Source organism: Lytechinus pictus, chromosome 9 (assembly GCF_037042905.1).
Source record: "Lytechinus pictus isolate F3 Inbred chromosome 9, Lp3.0, whole genome shotgun sequence".
NCBI lineage: Eukaryota > Metazoa > Echinodermata > Echinoidea > Temnopleuroida > Toxopneustidae > Lytechinus > Lytechinus pictus.
This window is the reverse complement of record NC_087253.1, coordinates 9635747-9652500: the sequence shown is the minus strand read 5'-3', so window position 1 is coordinate 9652500 and position 16754 is coordinate 9635747. Positions and strand designations below refer to the sequence as shown.

At 35.7% G+C, this 16754-nt stretch overlaps 1 long non-coding RNA gene across 1 annotated transcript; it reads left to right on the top strand.

Annotated features, from left to right (window-relative positions):
- The first annotated feature begins 287 nt into the window (after positions 1–287).
- On the top strand, positions 288–15543 carry LOC135155493 (uncharacterized). The gene is made up of 6 exons (XR_010294637.1): positions 288–606; positions 6553–6609; positions 13074–13298; positions 14101–14136; positions 14577–14611; positions 15290–15543. It is a non-coding gene; the product is annotated as an uncharacterized LOC135155493 (long non-coding RNA).
- Positions 15544–16754: the final 1211 nt, after the last annotated feature.

The following is a 16754-nucleotide window of genomic DNA, read 5'->3' as shown; positions in this document are numbered from 1 at the left end:
ATTTTTTCTTTCAAACTAGATTAAAATTTCAAAATTCGTTTTGGGTGACTTATTTTTGGTTGTGGGCTGGCTGGTCACATTTGTATTTTTATTGCTACTATCATTATTATCATACTTGTTACTATGGTTAGGATCAGTATCATTAATATGGTATCATTATTTAAATGTTATTATATATAATCATGGATCCTACTAGAATTAGTTCTAGTAGGATACATGATGTAATTGTAATATTTTGCATTGACATTTTCGTAAAATTAATTTGAAATTAATGCCTCTTCGCACACAGACAGCCATGTTGGAGGAACAATCACGATGAACCGATGAAAAGGCGCCAACCTGTCCTCTCTAGTCTTTGATCTAGTTCTCCTAACTCTACCAGTCATCCTCCACACCAAACCTTAAGAAATCTTCCTGCCTCACACATGATCAATACCCACATCACATCATAGCTTTACACACCGGCAGTCAACCTGCTACACGCCAGTGCAAAGAGAGGCATTTCCACACTGTATCTCGAGCAAGCATCGGGCAGACATGGTATAATGAGACGCGTGTTCCCATTGGCTCCTGGACCTCGCTGGGCGTCACGTGATCGCATTTCAAGTAAGGATTTGATATTTTGACCCTTCCTCTGTCAAATTTGACTTTATTATTATTATTTTTTTAAGTGCATTCTACTTTGGGACCATTAGCAATAACAAAAACATCATATTGCATCGAATTGTTTATAACTATTATTAAAATAAGCTTTCTTATTGGGGTAGACTTGACATTAACATAACACATATGCTGTGTTCATATTTGATATGTAATTATATTTTAAAGTGAAGCTGATGCATTCTTTATATGTTCAGGAACTTCAGGACTAAAGTTTAAATTTATTCAAACATAAACATATATGACAGTCAATTTTATTTTCATGTATCATAAATATTTCGTTCATAATTTTTTTTTTGGATAAATGATTTCCCTCTATTAACTGGTGTTAGTAAACCTTGATAATAAATTGAAAGTCACGCGTCTTATTTTTTATTATTATTATTTCCATTGTCCACAACTTGATGTTTTGTTGGTATATTAAACAGCAACCGGACTTCTTCCAGAAATCTAGGGTTATTGTTCTTTTTTCTATCAAATGGGTCCTCTTCTCATTGTTCACTTCTCTTTATAATTCAAGACCTTCCGCAGGATATGAGCTGTTCTAAGCAAGCTTGCCTTCTGTATCGTTTCAAAGGACACCTCGACTCCTAGAACAGCCAGAAAGCTTCTGTGTCTTGTTGTCACAGTTCCTAAGGCTCCAATGACTATTGGTACCACATTCGTCTTCACCTTCCATATCCTTCTCAGCTCCCATGCCAGATCGTTATACTTCTGTATATTTTCCTCCTCTTTACGTCAAGCCCTGCAGTCTCCTGGAATCGCAATATCTATGATGAGACATTCCTTATCCTTCTTCTTAAGAGAACGATGTCTGGTCGTCTAGCTTCAATGACCTTGTCTGCCTGGATATTAAAATCCAATAAGAGTTTTACACCGTCGTTCTCTACTACAGGATCTGCCCGATGTTCGTACCATTTTTCTGCATGGGGTAAATGGTACTTCTTGGCCAGACCCCAATGAACTGCAGCTGCTACTCTGTCGTGCCTTCCTTTGTACTCAGTATGTGCCTTTTTGCTGCATTCACTCACCGGATGAGACACCGTTTCGTCTTTGTCATGACACATTCTACATGAGGGAGATGTATGCTCCTTTTCAACTTTGGCTCTTCGGTAATTTGTTCCAATTGCTTGGTCCTGAGCAGCAACTAGCATACTTTCCGTCTCCTTCTTTAAACTTCCTTGTTTCAGCCACTGTCAACTCTCTGGTCCAGCAAACTCATCTGTCTGTCTTAAATGCTGTCCGTGCATCACCTTCTCTTTCCATCCTTCCAGTCTCATTTTCCTTTGATCAGCCTTCAGCTGTTTCGCTGTCATATCCTTTCCTTTCCTCATCGACTCTTTGACTGCCGTCATGATAGTATCCATCTGGCTTTCAACATGTTCAATATAGCAGTATAGGCTTTGTTCCTCATATCTTACAGTCTCCTCTATTCCAGCCAGACCACGTCCTCCCTTCTCTCTTGGCACGTAAAGTCTATCTACATCAGACTTTGGGTGAAACATCCCATGCATAGTTAGCAACTTCCTTGTCTTCCTGTCCAAGTGTTCGAGTTCAAGCTTGTTCCATTCAACTATGCCAGCAGCATATCTCACTAGGGCTACTGCCCAAGTGTTAACAGCCTTCACCATGTTTCCAGCATTTAATTTGGATTTGAGCACCTTCCGAATTATCCTGATATATTCTGCCTCAATCTTCTTCTTCGTTTCTTGATGTTTCAACTGATCTGCCTCTAGTATTCCGATATATTTATAGCTACCACCGTCTTCGATTGATCTGATATCTTCTCCGTTCGGCATTTGGAAGCTGTTGTCATTGGCTGGCTTACCTCTCTTGAGAGTAATCATTGCACATTTATCCAACCCAAACGGCATACCGATGTCTTCGCTGAAGATCCGCACAGTGTTGAATGAGAGACTCCAAGTCACTTTGTGTCTTACCAAACAGCTTCAAATCTTCCATGTATAATAGATGGTTGATTTTTGCCGTGCTCTTGAACTCATATCCTAGCCTGGATCTTCTGATCACCTTAGTTAATGGTGTCATCGCCATCACAAACAGCAATGGAGATAGATATCTTCCTGAAAGATTCCTCTCTTGATACCAAGCTCTCCAAGCACTTCACCATTACTTTCCAACTTAGTTCTCCATCTCGTCATACTTGTAATGAGGAACCTTCTGATATTGTCTGCTACCCCTAATATTTCCATAGACTCGATGATCCAAGAGTGCGGAACCATGTCGTATGTTTTCTTGTAGTCAATCCATTCCATTGCAAGGTTCGTTTTTATTTTCTTGCTGTCTTTCATAATTCATTTGTCGATGCATAGTTGTTCTTTTGTTCCTCTACTTCCTTTTCTACACCCCTTCTGTTCCCATGGTAGTATCTCTTGATCGTCCAGGTGTTGACATATTTCTTCTGATATTATGCCAGTCAGTAACTTCCAGAGAATCGGCAAGCAGGTAATTGGACGGTAGTTTGACGGAATGTTGCCTTTGGTAGGATCCTTTGGGATGAGAACCGTTCTTCCTTTTGTCATCCATTCACGACAATCTCGTTCATTTGCATGCTCAGCCTTTCATGAAGATTCGGGAACCTCTCAACCCAGAAAGCTTGCACACCGTCTGGACCGGCAGCTTTCCATGGCGCCATTTTCCGAATGATCTTTTCTAGCTTGCTGTTGTTAATTGTCAGATCATCCTGTGCAACTATAGTTGCACATTCCTCTTTCGTTGTTTTCAACCACATAGCTTCTCGGTTGTGATTGTGTGGTTGGCTCCAAATGTTGCTCCAGAAGGCAATTGCTGCAGCTGGATCTGGTGGTGGAACTTCGTCTTTCATCTTTCCATTAATATCTTGGTAGAACCTCTTCTGGTTGTTCTCAAACAAGGAATTTTGTTTATACTGTGACACTCGATCGGTGTACCTCTTTACTTTTGTTGTAGTGTTGTTATTCTTTGTTTTAGTTCCTCCACGACGGTCTTCCTTCCTTTCCTTCTAAAACTGTACTTCTCCTCAATGTACTTAAAATCATTGATATCTGCGTTGCCAAGGTTTATCTCTGTCAGTCTTGATAGTTCTGTCCTCCATCCCTTTATCCGATAACCAGAGTAATAATATATATGTAAAGCGCTTAGACACGCCGCACCGTTCCGATGTATTCAGCGCTACATAACATCGGATTATTATAATAATAATACATTTTCATATAATTGTTGTTATTATTATTGTTCATGCTACTGTTGTTGTTGTTGTTTTTCTTCTTGTTCTTGTTCTTCGTATGATTATTATACTTATTGATAAAAGAGTAAAGTCAAACTCGACATTAAAGTAACAACATTCAAGCATTTTTACATCTTTATGAGTTCATAAAGACAGAGCATCTATATGGAATATAATGATGTAATTTTAAACATTGTAAATGTATATGGAATATGTCGTAATGAAGTTGGTATGACATTATTCATATGATACATCGACGAACACACACATACACAACAATGAAAATTTCCACCACGATAATACATTCAGTCAGATGGTAAAAATGGATTCTGTCAACTCCATCAAGGAATAAAATTGAATTTGTAGGACTAGGGGGATGGAATCACTTTTGACGTTTCCAATATCATCAGAAGTGTACCCGGATGGGAATCCCATTTCGGTAAAGTAAGCCTCTTTGCCGGGTGCATTCCTTAGAAGGCTGGGACAATTTCACCAGGTATTTTGGCTATTTCAGTCACAATAACCTCATTAGTGTTGACCTAGGTAAGAGCTGCCTTCTTGGGTTCCTGACACAAAACCTAGTAATTGATCATAATGTCGAATTTTACGACCGATTTCATTTATCGTTTTGATGCAACCATTCTAAGACATATAATGAACGATCTCTGAGATTTGTGTTAAGAATTCAAGAAATTAGTCGGTAAAAGAAGATTAAACCTTAATTAATACCGGTTTTCAAATCGTAATATATTATGTAAATCTATTCTCACCCTTTCTCCTTGTCATTCTACGAGAGAGAGTGGAGGAGGGGGGAAGGGGTAGGGGAAAACGGGAATGCAGGACTGCGAGATAAAGATAAAGAAGCGAGAGGGTAACATTTTCTTTTTTCCAGAATGACTGTATGAAACAAAATCTGTTGTAAAGCAAGCGAAATCCCCTAAAAAACTTGGTGGATAATGGGAAGATGATTAAAAAGGGAAAGACCATTATACCGTCAAAGGAATATGAAATTGTTATTTTTTTCATTAATATCCTGATGATGGTAAGTGCAAAATGAGGAGCTGAGGTTGCACTTATCCTTTTTTCGGTATTGATCGGTATTAAAATAAGGTCACTTCTAAATGCTACTTTTTTATAAATTAGGGCGGATTCTGTTACTTTTTTGGGGGATGTTGCTTTAAAATTAGTTATAATGATCATCTCCTGATTATGACAATGCACGTAATCTCTATCTATGTTGCTGCATTTTCATAGTTGTGAATGATCGGAACAATCGCAATGTTTGGCAAGACGGGGGGCCCTGGAGTCGCTTGAAAGCTGCGACGAGGCAGGCCATTGATCCACATCTACCCAAGGTTACTGGCTTTATCATAAAATGGCTTGCAAGAAAGATAATCAATCGATTCGGGAGTAAAGACATGCTGAAAACACATGGTGTACCTTCTAGTTGTATGAGAAACAACGTCGCCTTGGTTTAGTACCATAAAGTGATACATTATGCCGACATTCTGGAGCGGGTGCAGTATATGTATCATGCTTAAATATAGTAGCTGGAATGCTTAAATAATTACTTGTGTACAAATTGTACTAAAATTGTACGTTTTATCAAACATTTATCTAAATCATTAATGTATGTCCTGTTCATTGGAGGGCATGTAAAACAGGTATATACATGTAAGTATATTATGGACAAAGAGTTTTTAGTATCTTTAGAATTAGCAAGAAATTGTGTTTTTGGGGTATGATGTCAATGCACGGAGGGGAGAGTAGTTGTTGTGTGACGTCACAAATTTTGGACTCCATTGCTTGTTGGAAGATCTGCATAACATTAGTGGTTGCGACATGTAAAACTAATATTGGTTCTTTTCGTTTGTCCAGTTGTAATACTTAAACTTTCATTGATTAGTATTCCTTGAATTTTCTGCTTTGACACAATCTAGCTTACACCAAAGGTTTCGTTCTCCTTTTTTTACATGTTTTTATATTTCAAAGGGATGAACCAATATGGGAGTCTACGAAACATCTTTATCACTCTTATGTTTGACATTGCTTTCATATAATTATGATAATCAAAGCGATATAGTGTTGAATAATCAATTGTCCGAACACAACACCGAATTACTATAGAGGGTTTCAAACTGACATCACAAGCGGCCACGTTAGAGGACATAGAGGACATCTGGCGATGCACAGCGGCTGCCGGGCCCACGATCAATTGGGCAAAGCAGATTTTCGGAGTATTTCATTTCATGTCTATTTCGAACAATAAAATATGGATTTTCATCATCATTCTCATCATCATAACATTTGGTTCCGATGCATCAGACCATGAAAACAGTAAATGATGCACATCTTTTACTGTTTGTCCTCTAACATGGCTGCTTGTTAAAACTCTCCATAAACTTTATCTTCAAAAAAAAAAATACACAAGTTGAACGAATTCAGAAACAACGTTATTTAAAATTTCATAAAGACAATCGATCGGAAGTTTGGAACGCATGATTAAAACCAAGGAAACATTGTTAGAATTCATTATAGTACAGAAATCTTAAACTCGGTCACCAGCCTCACAACTATATATAATTGCATGAAGGAAAACAAGAAAATGAGACGAATGAAAGAAAAACATATCTGGTTCGTGTTGCTCTTTTTTCTTTTCCTTGAGACAGGAATGACGTCATATTTAGGTCGCAGTCAACTATCAAAATACCCAGGCGCCTATCCTGGTAAGTCACATATTTTCTTTTCTATGGAATTCCTGTTCACTCAAACAAACCCTCACTTAACTGTTTCTATTCTCATCATAATCAACACACACACACACATATTCCTTTTTTTTTGCTATCTCCCCCTCCCCCCTTTTTTGTCTTAGTTAAAAAAAGGTGTCCCATAATGTATACAATACTGGGTTGAGGAGGAATAGTTAGAAATCATGTTCACATTAACACATAGAATAATAAAATTGAACGTTGTGACCTCGTTATGATCTCAGAAGACTGCATTATAAAACTTTTACACTGTAAAAAGAGTCGACAATAAAATTATCTTCACATTGTTAAAGTTGAGAATATTAACTCTGGGTGTCCTGTGTTCACTTTACACGCACAGTGAGTACCCTATGAATTCAGTGTCAAAGCAAGTACAATGTAAAACACAGTCAACACATAAACACACTGTGAACACATTATGAATACCAATGGCGTAATGAGAGAAAAAGAAGGGGCTAGATTTTGCGTATCGGGCAACATTCATTAAAAACTTGCGAGAAAACGATGCGATGTTGCAAACACTTCGACATTTTTACTACAAATATCCCACTTTGTGAAAGATTTTGACATAATATTCAGACAATTAAATAATGTTTATTCTTTTTTTTTTCTTTCTTTTCTTCCTTTTTTCACTGGTCGTGATTTTTATTTTTTTATCATCATTTTCATTATCTAATTATTAATTTCTTATTATCAATATATGGTTTTTTTGGAGGGGAGAGGAGTAGGGGCTTCGAAGTCCCACCCCATCTCCATTCGCCATTGGTGAAATACACAATGGACACTTTGTAATCACGGCATAAAACACTGTAAACAAATCAAATCGTGAATTTTTGTGAGAACACTCTAAACACACTGACCCGTACTCTGAAGACTGGCTTAACTTAGCCCACGGTCTAAATCTGTGCTTAAACTATGGGGGAGCCCAAATTTCAGAATTCTGTGTATTTTGTATATTTCTTATGTTCACTATTTGTTTTCCTTTTGCTTTCATAATGAGGAAAGATACTTCAGTTATCATTCCTAGATAATTGAAGAGCTCACTTGCAAAAGGGGTTAGTAGGTCCATTTTTCATCAATGTATAGATTTTCAGTAGCTCTATAAGATGATACCAAAGAAAAGATGAAATTCCCATTAAAAAGTGGAATAAAATGGCAACGAAAAATCCTTCTTTTTCAAAAGGGGTTAGGTCCATTTCAGTTTAGTTCCAAAAGGGGTTAGGTCCACACAGATTTTGCTTGGAAAAGAATATTTAAAAAATATGAAGACAGGTAGATTTCTTTTATACCAAATTGTATGTTCTCATGGTAGGGTATCATAAAAATTTAGGTTCGCATAAGAATATTGCAATATGGGAGAATAAAAAAAAATCATTTTCTTAGAGTGGACCTAACCCCTTTTGCAAACAAACTAACCCCTTTTAGCAAACAAACTCTTCTGAAGAGCTGATTTGTCAAAAGGGGTTAGGTCCATTGTTCATACATTTTATTGTTTTCTGTCTCAAAACCTAAAAAAAAAGGTTAGTCGCTCTGATTAAAACATAGAACATTTGAAATTCACATGAAAACGTGAATAAAAGTGGCAAAGAAAAATCACCTTTTTAAACAAAATAGATTGGATCCAATTCAGTTTGCTTGCAAAAGGGGTTAGGTCCACAATGATGATTTTTAAAAGAATGTATAGAAAAAAAAATGAAGACAGGTACATTTCTTTTATACCCAATTTTATGTTCACAATGTTCACATGATAGGGTAGTACATCATGACCATTTATTTTCTCATAAGAATATTGCAATAAATGAAAATAATTTTTTTTTTTTTCTCGGAATGGTCCAAAGTGGATCTAACCCCTTTTGCAACCAAACTCTTATAAACAATTTGGGTGTTGTATGAGTTAATGCATTGGATGGAACTGTTCGTGTATTGTGCCCCGATCGGATTTCCATATTTAAACCACAACTTTTAACCAGGGTTCAATTTAAACCCGAGTTCAGAATACGGGCCGCTGTCATTACACTGGAAACACAATGTGTGACACTGTTGTATTTCAAGAAGGGGGCATTACCATCGTCATAAGATATTAACTTACTCGGAATCATAATCAAATTATTTAAACCACACTTAATAAAAAAAAAAGTAAATAGATAACTTAAGCGATAACAGTAATGATCTTTTTTGTATTCATAGATGAGTGAGTACGCAGTCTGAGTGAATATTAACTATAAAGGATTTTTTAAAGTCACAAGCCTACTTCATAAGTGAAAACAACGATAAAAAATAGAAAACATTTTCAAAATAAATGTCTAAATGAATAAATAAAAATAAATAAAAATGAATAGGAAAAGTAAATAGATAAATGGCATTTGTATAAATACATAACATATAGAATGGAAATGCACGGTAAAGCCTCTTCAATCGATGTGCTTTTTAAAGGAAAAAATAACAATCATATCTTACTACCATTCAACAGCAATCGCCAGTTTTTGCAGAGAGACCTGTTTACAGGAGCAATTAAACGTTTGTACTTTTAGGGAAATTATAATGAATTATTAAAGGGGAATCCAGCCTTGGCCATAAAAGGTTGTGTTGGGAAGAAGAAAAATAAATTAAACAGAATGGTGAAAGTTTGAAAGAAATCGGACAAGCAATAAGAAAGTTATAGCTGCTTTAAAATTGAGATCACTAATACTATGTAGATTTCAAATTGGCAACTGGGTAAGTAAATTATGACAAGGGGCAAGGACAACTTTCCCACAGGCCATGTACTTTATTATCAGGGATTTGTGGTTTTCTCCTAAGTACCCATTCCCCTGGGGCAGTAATCTAAATATAACCCAGGTAGTATATTGTTTTATGTCCTCATGAAAGAAAAATATAATTTGAAATAAGACTTTTGGGAAAAATGACATTTTAGCCAGAATATGTATTGGAGTACATGGAAGAGTAGTCCTTGCCTTACATCACTATGACATCACACATGCGGCCAATTTGAAGTCTCCATGGATATAGTGATCACCAATATTTACAACTTTTAAAAATCCATAACTTTCTTGTTGTTTGTAAAATATTGTTCAAACTTTCACCTATCACCTTGTCTGATTTTTCTTTTCCTCACAAAAACAGGTTTTTGTTTGGGTTGGATTCCCCTTTAAGTATTTCGTCGATAACTTTCGGTTTCTGTATGCTTATTCAAGAGAAAGGCAAACTACTCTATTTTACTCTCTACGAAATTGACATGATCAGACTAAATTAGGAATTTCCCTGACGGAGGTGGGGGGGGGGGGCAAGGGTATATAAACACTACCCACACAAATAAAAAAAAATGTGGAATAACAATTCACATGAGTTTGATTTGGCATGTATTGAAATGTCAAGGTAAAATGAAGATTTGGTACTAAAATAGCTAATCGTAATAGTTTTGTGGCTTTACTGCGAAAAAAAAACCCTCTAAAAACAGTACGCCTAGCCGCTTGGAGGACTCTTGTTATAATGAATGGGAGCAAATATTCTCTTGTGCGACACATTATGTGTGCGATGGAACGTTAAAATCTTCTTTCCTTTTCTGTATTGATTGCCCCCCAAACTCGCTGAAAATACACACGCACAAGCTTTGCGTGTTTACAAAATGCAGGCTGAATAAACCACAGCGTGGGTTTTTGTTTTGCGCCTCTTGCCAGCGAAACAATTTGACTTGCGGGAGAAAATACAGCTTAACTTAGAGTTGTCATACATGTACATATGCCTTCGCGTAAAGCAGTCTTCGGAGTGATGCACTTTGGGGTTAAAATAGATATGTACCTGATTTTCCCCCAGTTCTCAAGTGAGTGTTTGATAGAACCCTTGTTCTTCTTACCTCTGAATAATATTGCGAGGGCAAAATCCAATCGAAGCCTTGATTTACCTTTCCTTCAGCCAATGTCGTTTTATTTCAAAATACACTCCACCCTCACTGGTTTATTGGGTAATTGGTAGAGAGTGAAATGGATGGAGAGAGAGAGAGAAGGGTAGACGGAAGGAGCACCAGTTCATATATGGAGGAGGGGGGGGGGGTTATGAATTGTAGCATTAGCCCCGAAAATGTTCCTCGTGTCGCCCTTCTCGCCCCCCCCCCCCCCCCCCGAAAAAATAGAAAAAGAAGGAAATTGAAGAGAGAAGGATAAAATGTGACATAATTTTGTATACATTATTTCAAACTCTAGTGGGATTTTTTTAAGTCGAAAAGTCTGCTCGCTTCCTTCGTACTCTCGATTTTTTCTTTATTTTGTTTGAAATTTTGCCCCATACGATGTACGATATCTTGACCCACTCAGAGCCTTCTTCTTTTGCTTATTCTAACACTAGGAGAGGGATGAGATGTAAGACTAGGGGGGGGCAACTTTTAATGCAGTTTAGTAACTGTAATAAGAATGATAATATTTGCAATAATAGTAATGAAAATAATATTAATAATGATAATGATTATATATGTACTAATAATGATTAATAAAAGTAGTATGATAAAAGTGATGGTAATACTATTATCTCGACGTAAAACGAAATATATATTCGAAGATTCTCGACCAGTTTGACATTATCAAGAGAGAGAGAGAGAGAGAGGGGGAGAGAAGAAGAAGTAGAAGAAGAAGCAAACATAAAAGGAAGTATTAATTTATATCTTTGTTTAGGAGAAGTACTGGAAAACATAAATTAATATTTTTTTATTTGTGGTCAGGGGGAGTTCAAAAGAATATAGAGTATCAACAACAAGAAAGAAATCTGAGCAGTAAATGGCAAATGATTAATTTCAAGACCGGATATTAAAACTACCGAGTATCGGTCTCTCGGTGGACTTTGAACCTTGTTTCTTATCCCCTTTTGATGACCCCATCTCCTTAAATCCAGGACCAATATGATTATTTCATTACATTGTGAATTTCAAAATCTGACAATCAACAGGCCCTTGAAAATGTATAAACGGTCAGTACAATTTTTTAAATACTTGGAAATAAAGAAAAAAAGTTGGATTATAAACCAAAACATGACTGCATAAGATTTTTTCTGGTCAACATGTTTGTTTTCATTTTACCACGAAAAAATGTATTGTCCCCATCCACATGAAACTAATGCATACTAGAAAGAGGTAGTCTGAGCACTGCATTTTCATTTTTTTTTCATAGTGTATTATGTAGAGATGAGATAAATGGTGTTAAATGTTCATATTTACATGTGCGAAGATGATATTATACTGTGGACATCTCTACAGGCTAAGTATACACAGTGTGATAACTTTGTGGTTTATGTGAATATATGGTCCACACTATCAAAATGCTAAAATATAGAGGGTGTGAAGAAGATATCATACTGTGGACATCCCTACGGTGCAGATCAGGTTCACAGTGTGCTCAAATAGCATGCATATAGTGGACTATGTGGGATGTCATTCAGGCTGCTAAAATGGTCAACTTCAAATTTTGCAGCGATGATATCATAATGTGGACACCTATACAGTCTATTATAAAGTGGTCACAGTGTATGCGTCAAAATTTGATTTACACTGTAAAAATGCTCCAAAAACACTCTGTAAGAATTATATCATACCGAGGACACCTGTACAGTATGTGTGTATGATATACTGTGGACACTTACACAATCTAAGTGATTACAGTGTGTTCATCAAAATGTGATTTACACTGTAAAAATGCCAAAATAAACTGTGCAAGAATCATATCATACCGAGGACACCTGTACAGTATGAGTTACCACAGTACATTCACATGTGATTCGCAATGTTAAAATGTGAAGATGGTATACTGTGGACACCTCTATAGTGTAAGTGGACACAGAGTGTTCATCAAAATGTGATTTCACTGTGAAAATGCTCAAAATAAACTGTGTAAGAATTATATCCTACCGCGGACACCTGTACATTATGTGTGTATGATACACTGTAATCACCTCTACTGTCTAATTGGTCACAGTGTGTTCATCAAAATGTGACACTGTAAAAATGCTCAAAATAAAATGTGTAAGAATTATATCATACCGAAGAAAATTGTACAACCTGAGTGTTCATAATGCAGATGGGCATACTATGATACATGTGCGGTGTGATTGTTCACAGTGTATTCACATAGGAAGCAATGTAAAAACTTGATTCAAACATTAAAATGGTAAAATTTAACAGTTTCACTGTGAACATCAACTTCGGTTAATAGGAAAAGCTGTGTTCCTAACGTGGCGCCCGCAAAACACAAATCATAAAGTATCTTGCTCAACATGCTTATGATGTTCACATCTTTTCTACCTTGCGCAACCCTTTTCTACACAAAGAGACTTTGCACGAACGGTTCCATCTATGTAAATTAATTAATATGCGTGTTAAAATATTTCTAAGCGTCATGTCGAAAGTATAATGGCTGCCGTGTGTTTTACCCTCGTTACAGGTGAGTCATTGGGCGTTGTGACGTATATCGGAAGGACGATGTCTGCCCCATGCAGTAGCTGTGCACGCTGATCAATGATTAATACTGGAGTAGAAAAGATGAGTGGAAAGTGCTACATTCAACGACGGACACACAACGAGCTTAACACACGCACCTCCATAGCCACGAACACACCCACACTCTAAACCGCCAGATACACAGCGAGTCAACGGTTATATGGGTTTTGTATGCATGCATTGATTTCGTATAATAAACTATTCTTTCGCTTTTCAGACAAAATATTTAGTCACATTGCTTTCATGGCTTCTACCACAAAGCTCGTTATTGTCATTATTATAATTATTATTATTTTACTATAATATCTTCTTTGAATAAAATTCAATTCACTAAAACGATTTCAGAATAAGACTTTCTACCTCAATGAGCATTTTCACGTTTATGTTTACAATATTTTTTGTTTACTTAGCGGTATTTCTAAGACCTTTTCCTTAATGATTGATATATACATATATTTTTTTAATATTCCATCTTAATCCAGGGGCAACGAATGGGTTTTAATGAACGTTAAAAAAAAGTACTAATTGTCAATTAATTGTGATGTTTCTCTATGTCCTATTAAAGCTTTAAGGATCGCTTGATCCACTTTTTTAATTTACGGATTAAAAGCGAGCAGGGCTACATACCGCCGTTTGAAAATTACCTTAAATTCTGAGAGTTGTTGAGGGGGGGGGTGCCAATATTTGGTCATATTGCTTTCATGGCGTCTACCACAAAGCTCGTTATTATTACTATTATTATTATTACTATTATTCTTATTACTATTATTATTATTATTATTATTATTCTATTGTCTTCTTTGAATAAAATTCAATTAGCTAAAACGATTTTAGAATAAGACTTTCAACCTCAAAGAGCATTTTCACGTTTATATTAACAATATATTGTTTTACTTAGCGGTATTTCATTAAGACTTTTTCCTTAATGATTGATATTCATATATTTTTTTTAATATTCCTTTTTAATCCAGGGGCAACGAATGGGTTTTAATGAACGTTAAAGAAAAGTAAGTACTCATTGTCAATTAATTGTGATGATTTCGCAATGTCCTATTAAAAGTTTAAGGATCGCTTGATCCACATTTTTAATAACCTTAAATTCTGAGAGTTGTTGAGGGGGGGGGGGTGCCTTCCGTGTTGAGTCACATCCTCATTCGTTTTAATAAATCTTGCAAATGTGACCTCCTCTGAATATCAACAGTATATTCAAGCTTTTCGTATGTTTTTTTTTACAAGAAAATTCATTTTAAAGGTCTTGAATTTGTGACATCACAATTTTTGCAGCTGCCCTTCGAGTGTTTATCAAATTTGCAAAAAAGAATAATCCGCCCTGATAAGCTTTAATTAAGATCACGGTTTTATATAACAGTAATGTATTTTGTATTTATATATTTTTTCTCTGTCTTTCCTGTCATTGATATTTTCCTTATTTTTCCACTATATAAAGGGAATACGGACGGCCATTAAAGAGACCCTCCTTTGGTAAATACAAATATGTCGTAACAATGAACGATAAAAAAAACATACATTAAGATCATAGTTCAATGGATACACGACCATTGTTTGCATAGTTTTTTTAATATAATTATGATTGAATAATAATATGTCTAATTGGATACAATCGAAATGATTATTTCTATTGCACTTACTGCTTTTATTGGTTTAGAATTAAAACGGCAAAAATTTTTACGGGATCCATTTGTTTTATTTCTATGATGTTGAACACATAATATCTACTGTGTAAGCTTTGGTTCATGGTCGCTTCCCTCTTGTCTTGCGAAAAATAAATCCAAATAGAAATGACTGAGGGAAAATAACTTATTGGAGGAGAGCCATAAAGTTTGGGGAATGCATGAGGTGGGTAAATTTATTTAGAATTTCCCTTAGACGGAAAGGGAGATATTAACATGCAAGCGGAACGTATCTAAACAGGTTCAGGCATAATGTTTTGGTTCGTTTGGGGAGGGCAGTTTATAAACTTTGTCCTTATACAAAAATAAATGATATTGGTGGCTACATTAAAAAAATATATTTAAGATTTGTAATGAAGATTTTGTTAGAAGGATATTTGTTCTAAATTTAGCAAAAGTAGAAATGCAATCCTTCATGTATAGCTTTGCAATCACCGTGTTTAATTATCTCTGCATATTTTCATTGCAGAAACGTACCTAATACGACAGATAAGATGATCGTCGTCATCGCGTTCTTATCATCGATCAAATCAACAACGACTTCTTTAATGACTTCATCAGTCTCACCAAACTGCCGAGGACTGTTTTACAATTCATCAATGAAACTTGCAAAACTAATTCATCGAAGAACTTACGAATCATTCTACATTTTTTTCAGCGCAATTCATCGAATGCAACGTGATGTTTGAACGAGCAAGAATTGCTATAACGCGTTAACTATATAAAAAAAAAAAATATGTGAATTAAGAAAATATGAACAAACCCCCTTTCTTTTGAGTTGAGTCCCTATTTTGGAAGTATTGTTTTGTTACACTTTCCTATAAGCATAAGTAAGGCACTGATAGAAGACGTCTCTTTTTAAACACCCTTTGTGTTATATCGCAATTATCTTTCGATGTTTTTCTTTAACTCCAGATATATTTCATATTTCATATATTTCATATTTTATTTTGATAATAACATGAAATTGCAGTTAGATATACATTTCGAAATTATTATAGTGCCCATTCAACTATGTTTTGTGAGCTCTATCTATTTGATTGAAACTATACAAAATTGTTTACTTCCAATAATAGGAAAACGTCATGACATCGTGATTAGGGCAGGGGGGGAATAACCTTAGGGGCCTATTTTTTCTTTTTCTTTCTTAATAAAGGAATACGGCACAGCCATCAGTTTTCAGCACTCTTTTAAATGCTACAGTTTTTCCATTCCGCATATTACATATATATATATATATATATATATATAAGTAAATATATATGTATATATAATCTTATTGTCAATAATCAGTAGAAAAAACCAGGGGGTTGAGGCCTGCTTACCCCCTGCCGCCGCTATGTAAATGGCAACATCTGTATGATGAAAAACCTTTATTCAATTCAACTAGACATTACAGTTATGTATATTCATATACCACCTTCAATTCCTCGGTTGAGTTCATAAATATGGTTATACCTCCAGTACAGACACCACTTTTGCAAGGGAATCTTAACATGTTAAAGCAATGCAGTTTGTACACTGTATGTACATCGCCCCCTTCTCGTACAACCTGCCATTTTAATAATACCCTAGGAATTTAAAGGAGATCATTGGCTTCGTTTCCATAGCAGCGATGGTGGTAATAATGCTATGATTGTGAGGTAAATGCTTGGTTTATTTCACATCCTAGGAAATATGTATTTCGAAAAAGATTAAGGGAGGGATGTTAGGAAAAAATATTTCTGCATAAGCAACGCATTTTCCCTTCTTGATGGTGACGTCAGCACTCTGCGGGTGCCTGGAATCCATTGACTATACACATCCAAATTACCGGTGTCAATTTGACACCAGCATGTGATATAGATGTTGCCACATCGGATAGGTGCTAAAACAAGAACACCTTGAAATCAAACGGGTGAACCGCTTTAGCAATGGAAGGTGTTGTGTAAATA